Here is a 7726-nt window from a genome sequence, read left to right on the forward strand (position 1 = left end):
GGCCCCCGTGGGGACAGTGGTTAGTGTGCAAGGCACGCTGAGGTTATTCTGAAAGCCTAGTGACCAATAGCTTAACATTAAGAGCCACCAAATGCTGGCGTTTTACTTAGAACTTCGCACACTCTCGCATGCTAGGCTAAGGCTCTACCCCGAGCCACGCCCCTAGCCCCACACAGGAATAGTTAGGCATGCACCTGTAGCAATTGTAGGGAGCCACAGCTTCTGTATAAGCTTCTAAAAGGTCATTCTGAGTATCCTGAATCCTGCCCTCTTCTTCCCCCCTCACAACCCAACGGCAGAGCCAGTAATCTAAACTACTACAGCTCTGCCCACCGTGGCAAGGGCACTGGGTACCAATCCATGTTAACTTCAATTCTCACTCTCACCAACTCCTAGCTGTTAAGCCAGTCTCTATTGCAAAATGAGAACGACGGAGCCTCCCGTGCAGGCTGGGTTGCTAGAATTAGGGTGGAAAACGCGTAAGGAGCCCACACTGCCATCCTCGGGCTTAACCATTCCTCTGTCACCTTCCTCCCCTTCCGCCTGTGCAAGGGAGTGATAGAAAGCGAACGTCCTCTGTGGAAAAGTTAAATATGTAGTGATTACTGGCATCTCTTATTAAAAACGGCTGGCTGCGCGCTGGTGCGTGGCACCGAGTGAGGAAAAGCCAACTATGCAGAAGCCGCCCTCGCAAGACGGCACAAACTCGCGCCGCACCCCGCGTGGCGGATTGCCGCGGAGCCGAGGCCCCGCCCACGAGGAGCGGCGGTCCGCCCTCTGCGCATGCGCAGCGACTCGCCAGCCCCGCTGCCGCTCTGGTCCGTCCCGTGGGCGGGGCAGCTAGCTGACAGAACGGGGGCGTTGCCCCGCGGAGGGCCCGGGCGGGCTCTGCCTTCCAGATCGACGGGTGGCGGCGACCTCTGAGCTTGCCAGGAAGCTGTTGCCTTTCTGAGTCGCTTTCTTCCAGGATCCTTTCGGTGGTTGGCATGGCCCGTGAGTGTGCAGAAGGCTGGGGAAGCGGCGGGAGGCGTCGGGCGACAGTGCCCAGCCCCGATCCCTGAGCGGGGCGGAGGCTCAGGTGGCGGGGAACAAGGGCAGGTTGGGGAACCCCTGAGGGGTTCCCCTACCGGGGCGGGACCCCGGCTGCCGTCTGCAGAGTGAGGCACAGTTGGTTGCAGTCGGACCGGCGCCTGCCCCTCAGGTGGGAGTTTGCATGATAAAGAACACACCCCCAGGTGGCCCGCAAGAGTCCCTGCGAGGAGGCGGCGTGCAGCTGGGACCTAAAGTCTGCAAACCTAATGAGGAATGGGGCTCCACCTGAGCGTTCTCCCTAGTTCTTTTGTTTGGCCCTTGCAGGTGATGTTTTGTATTTGCACTTGCTAATTTGAGCTGGACTTGCTCAAGGTGTGATCTGGGTGTATTTTTCTTGTTATCTTTATATGCACCCCTCAAAAGCCAGAATTTATATTGGAATGCTGGCCGCGTGACATACCATTGGAATGCCTGTTTTAAAAGATCTGATACTTAGTACTCGTGAACACCTAGATTGGTATATTACTCTAAGTCCTTAAGTGTTTCCCTTTAAGCTTGCTCCTTGTCAGATCTGAGAACACCTCAGTGCAGTACTCTGCTTGCTTGTATATTAAAAAGAAAACTTCAGCCGGGCGCGGGTGGTTCACTGTGATCCTAGAGGCAGAGATCAGGAGGATCGCGTTTCGAAGCTAGCGCGGGACAAACAGTTCCCGAAAGACCTTGTCTCGTAAATACCTACCACAAAACAGGGCTGGCGGAGTGGCTCTGGGGTTTGAACTCGGGACCTACACCGTGAGCCACTCCGCCAGCCCTGTTTTGTGTTGGGTATTTTGGAGACAGGGTGTCTGGAACTGTTTACCCAGGCTGTGTTGGAACCGGTATCCTCCTGATTTGTCTTCTGAGTAGCTAGGATTGCAGACGTGAGCCACTGGCGCCGGGAAAATCATAAATAATTTTGAGGATGAGAAAAAAGCATGACTGTTTATCTTTGTAGGTGGAAATCAACGAGAACTTGCTCGCCAGAAAAATATGAAAAAAACCCAGGAGATTAGCAAGGGAAAAAGAAAAGAGGATAGCTTAACTACATCTCAGAGAAAGCAGAGGTGAGTGGTACTAATAGAATTCTCAAGTCATTGAAGTTTTGATTGAAGTCCCATTTTGAAGAATGAAAAGCACTTTTTAAACCCATGCTAGAACTGGACCTAACCAACAGAAAGGGTAACAGTAATGAATATCTATTTCATGCCAAGCATACTAAAACCATATGGAGTAGTCATCATTTCATTGTGTGGATGAAGAATTTAAAACCCTGAAACTATCATTTGTTTTGCAGACAGTCTTATGCAGTTGTGCAAATCTCTAATCTCAACTACTTGGAAGGTAGAAATAAGAGAATCTTGGGTTAGCCCAGACAAAAAAAAGTTAGCAACCAGGCACAGATGGCTCACATCTGTAATCCCAGCTAATTTGGGAAGCAGAGATAGGAGGATCTAAGCCGGAGGTAAAAAAATTAAAGTGTGAGACCCTACCTAAAATATAAGCTAAAGCAAAAATAGTCGGGGTATGGCTCAAGTGATAGAAGGCTCAAACATGAGAGCTTGACTTCAAACCCCAGCACTACCAAAAATTAAAAATTAAAAAAGCAATAATAATAATATGTAAAGCATTGTTAGGTTTTACATATAAAACAGTTTCAAAGCAAACAACTTACACAAACTAGTCTGGATGACAAGTGACTCACTTGTAGTGATAACTGTTCTGAAGGAAATACCAAAAAAGTATATAAAGGTATATTCTGAAATCCATTGGATTGGAGAGAATGCATGAACACAGCCTTGATACAAGGCCTCTGGTTACAAATAGAGCTGGTGCAATAGCTCACTTCTGTAATCCTAGCTACTCGGGAGGCAGAGATCAGGAGAATTGTAGTTCAAGGCCAGACCTCACAAAAAAGTTCTCCAGACCCCATCTCAATAAAAACTGAACACGGTGATGTGCACCTGTCATGCCATCTATGCAAAAAGTATGAATAGGAAGACCACAGTCCAGGCCTGCTGAAGCATAAATGTGAGATCCTATTCAAAAAGCACCTAAAACAAAAAGGACCAGGGGTGTGGCTCAGGTGGTAGAGTGCCTGCCTAGCAAATGGAAGGCCCTGAGTTCAAACCCCAGAATCACCACAAAAAAAAAAGAGAGAATTTCTACTACAAGTGGAGCTGGAGGTGTAGCTCAGTGGTAGATGCTTGCTTAGCATAGTCTCAAAGCACTGAGTTCCTTCCCCAGAACCATCAAAGAAGGCCAAAAAAAAAAAAAAAATTGGCTGGAAATATAGTTCAGGAGTATCAGGAGTAGAGTATTTCCCAAGCATGTATAAAGCTCTGGGTTCCACCCCCAACGCCTCAAAAGACCTTGTGTGACAATATAAAACTGCCACAAAAGTACTTTAATGAGCTGGGTGTAGTGAAGCTATAATCCCAGCACTCAGGAGGTAGAGTCAGGAAGAACCCAAGTTTGAGGCTATGTAGTAAGACTGTCTCAAATAAAAATTTTTTTTTTTTTTTAATGAGACTGCAGCTTAGATTTAAAAAAAAAATAATGATAAGGACTGGAGGTGTGGCTCAAGGGTAGAGTGTCTGCTTTGCAAGTGTGAAGTCCTAAATTCAAGCCCAAAAAAAAAAATGTTAAAAAAAAAAAGTGCATTCATGTTTCTTTAAAAAGAAGGGGAACCTGGGCACCTGTGGCTTATGCCTATAATCTTAGTTACTTGGGAGGTTGAGATCCAGAGGAACTTGGTTCAAGGACAGCCCAGGCAAATAGTTCATGAGACCCCATCCTCAAAATACCCAGAGCAAAATGGACTGGAGTCGTGACTCAAGTGGTAGAGTATCTGCTTTGCAAGTGCTAAATGCAAACAAACCAAAGGTTCATTTAATTCTAATTTTTTTTTTAAAGTACTTCAGCCTAGGGTCACTAACTTAGCTCTACCATTGACTACACCCCCAGCCCCATATTCTAAAATTAAATTTTTTTTGTCCATGTGGACCTTGGAGGTTAGGCAAATAACTTCTTACATATGCTTCAGTGTGGCTTAGCACAGGTTCTTAATCCTGCATGTGACAATAATCTGGAAAACCCTGAGCAACACTATATAGCACCCTACACCCTGTTCTGATTTAATTGATCTGAGGTTGGACCTTAAACACTATAAGGATGGGGACACAACTCAAGTGGTAAAGTACCTGCCCAGAAGTCTCGGGCCCTGAGCAAAACAAACAAACAAACAAAAATGCTAGATAAATTTTATTTTACCTAGTTTATAAGTTAAACCTGATTCAAAAATTGCTCCCCTGGTAATTCTGATGTGTGACCACAGTTGAAACTCATTGATTAATGAAGCAGAAGACTGTAAGTATTGCTTCACACTTTCAGTGAAAGTTTATTATTTATTTATTTGTTTATTTGTTTATTTTAGTGCTTCTGGGATTTGAACTCAGGGCTTCTAGCCTGCAAAGCAGGTACCCTGCTGGTTGGGCCACATCGCCAGTGCATTTTGTTCTGGTTATGTTACATTAGAGGTGGGGGCCTCTCAAACTATTTGCCTGGGCTGGCCTTGAACCAAAATCCTCCTGATCTCAGCCTCTCAAGTAGCTAGGAATACAGGCGTGAGCCACTGGCGCCCAGCCCAGTGACAGTTGTTATTACAGCAATGAGCTTTGCCTTAAATTTGTTTACTCAGCTTGGAGTAAAAATGGCATAGCTCAGGAACTCTGAAATACTTTTTTTTCCTTTTTTCTGGAACTGGGCTTGCAGAGCAGGCAATCTACCACTTCAGCCATACCTCTAGTACTTTTCTGATTATTTTTGGAGAGATGGAGTCTTGAGAACTATTGCCCAGGCTAGCCTCAAACCACAACCCTCCAAATCTCAGCCTCCCAAGTAGCTAGGATTACAGGGATGAGCAACTGGCACTTAGCTCTGAAATACCTCTTGCTTGGTTCCAAAATAACCATTATTTGCTGAATAGTCCCACCTTACAAAGCAGTTTGGTAGATGTTTTATATGTATTGTCCCTATTCATCACAGCCCTTAAAAGTAGTTTTGAGCCAGTAGATAGAATAGGAAACTGAAGCTCTGTTCTGTTTTTGTTTTGTTGTGTTTGAGACAGTGTCTTGCTGTGTAATAACCTTCAAGCTAGCCTTGAACTCACTATATAGCCCAGGATGGCCTTGAACTTGAGATCTTGTTGACTGATCTTGAGATCAGTCTTCCCAGTGCTGGGATTAACAGGTGCTCACCACCACCCTTGTGGCTCTGAACTACAGTGACATTACCAAGGTCATACAACAAGCACAATAGAGATCAGCTTTAAACAAAAGTAGCTACCACTGTTCTTTTCTACCATACCTCATTACTTTGTAGTTGTCTTGTTTTTCCTTCCTTATTTTTGCCGTTGATTTGCAGAAATGTCCTCCTGTCTTGGAGACTTTAAAATCTAATTCTAAATCTATGCAATAGCCACTTAGGAAAGAGCTTGGACTTTGGAACTGGACAGACCTTGTTATTTCTGTGATTTGGGGCAAGTGATTTAGTTCCAAGGTTTTCTTTTAATCTGAAATGTGGGAATAATGAGTCAGTTGTGGAATTTAAGCCAGAGCTGGTGGTGCTTGCCACGTAGAAGGTGTAGAATATAGCCTTTTAAAATATGGAGCTCTAGGTATAACTTAATGATAGAGGACTTATGCATGAAGCCCTGGTTCTTTCCATAGGACTGCTAATTTTTTTTTTCCTGTGGTACTTGGGGTTGAACTCAGGGCTTCACACTTGCTAGGCAGGTGCTCTACCACTTCAGTCATGCTACCAGCCCTTTTTGCTTTCGTTATTTTTTGTTATTTTTTAGATAGGGTCTCATTTTATACCCAGGCTGGTCTGGATTATGATCCTATTTGTGCTTCCCTGAACAGCTGGGATAACAAGTATGTGCCACAACACCCAGCTTTTTTTTTTTTTTTCCAGCACTGAGGTTTGAACTCAGGACCTCACACTTGCACTCCACCACTTGAGCCACACCTTCTTCACTGTTTTGTGTTGGGTATTTTCGAGATAGGGTCTCATGAAATGTTTGCCCAGGCTGGCTTCAAACCATGACCCTCCTGATCTCTGCCTCCTGAGTAACTAGGATTGCAGATGTGAGCCACTGCACCCAGCTGTGCCCAGCTTTTATTGATTGACATGCATCCTGTCTAACTTTTTGCCCAGTCTGACCTCGAACTACCATCTTCCCAATCTCCAGACTTGAGCCACCAGTCCCACCTTAAATAAATAAATTTTGGGGGGGTACTGAGTTTTGAGCTCAGGGCCTCATGTTTGCTAGGCAAGAGTTCTACCAATTGAGTCACTTGGCCAATCCAATAATTTTTTAATTAAAAATGTCTTATGAGCTCATGATCACCATTATAACATATGAAGATTTAGCCAGAAACACAAAGGGTTGAGAAAGTTCCGTGGACATCCTATATTTCCTTAGAGTAATCCAGTTTTCATCACTAGCTATTGGGCTTTGAGCTTTTTAAGAAACAGAACTATTATCCCAGCACTAGAGAGGTAGAGGCAAGAGGATCACAAACTGAAACCTGCCTGGGCTATAGCAAGACCCTGTCTCAAAAAAAACAAAAAAAAAAAAAGGAAACAAAGACAACATTGAATTGTTTTATAACATCTATGCCTATCTTATGTATCAGTCAGGATATCTAGAAGACTTCCTAAATGCCTCCTTCAGGAAAAAATAGAGTGAATTAACCTTGTTAACAACACAGAGTAATTGCCATTAATTCTGGCAGATCCCTGCCTAGGATCAGACACTTGAATAATATTCATAGCTATGGCTCAGAACAACCTTGATACATATGCTCCAATTTTGAAAGAGCTTAGAGACTATTTGCCCAAAGTCATGAGGACAGTACGGTGGTAATCAAAGGAAGATCTGACTTCAAAGCCTTTCCAATCTTCGCCTTTTCGTTCTGTCTCCACCCACAAAAGCCAACACATATGATTCATATCTCTTCTAAATTGTCTTCTAATGTAGTAAATGGGCTATGTACAGAAAACAAATGAAAACATAAAATCAGCCTTTCTGTGACAATTTCTAAACTTTTCCCCATTATAGAGACTCTGAGATCATGCAACAAAAGCAGAAGGCAGCTAATGAGAAGAAGTCTATGCAGACAAGAGAAAAATGACGACGGATCCTTGGGACACCTGAGTGCTTCTGCCAATGGGGCAGCATAAGCTCTAAGAGCAAGATTTCTTACATAAGCAGTCATTACACATGTTATAACTTATCCTTATAAAACTGCCTATTAAACTGTACTTTTCAGCCCAACTTAGTGTGATGATTTAGAACCATTCTTCAAAGAATAAAACACCATGCATGTGACATATTGGTGAATATTATTTTTTATCACCAGTGAACATTCACATTTATATAAACATTTATATGTGAATCAGAGTAGGATCTCATACAAATCTAGAATCTTTGTATTAAGCTTTATTACAGTAGATCTTTATAGTGAAGTTTATCATATAGGGCTGGAGGTATGACTCAGTAATAGAGGGCTCGCCTAGCATGCACTAGGACCTGGTTCAACCTCCTACATTACACACACACAAAATTATTGTATAAAAGAATTTAAGTTCC

General features: G+C 43.7%; 1 non-coding gene across 1 annotated transcript; it reads left to right on the forward strand.

Annotated features, from left to right (window-relative positions):
• The first annotated feature begins 810 nt into the window (after positions 1–810).
• Positions 811–7465, forward strand: LOC109697433 (uncharacterized). The gene is made up of 3 exons (XR_012449148.1): positions 811–993; positions 2027–2135; positions 7196–7465. It is a non-coding gene; the product is annotated as an uncharacterized protein (transcript).
• The last annotated feature ends 261 nt before the right edge of the window (positions 7466–7726 follow it).

Source organism: Castor canadensis, chromosome 6 (assembly GCF_047511655.1).
Source record: "Castor canadensis chromosome 6, mCasCan1.hap1v2, whole genome shotgun sequence".
In the NCBI taxonomy this organism is placed as follows: domain Eukaryota; kingdom Metazoa; phylum Chordata; class Mammalia; order Rodentia; family Castoridae; genus Castor; species Castor canadensis.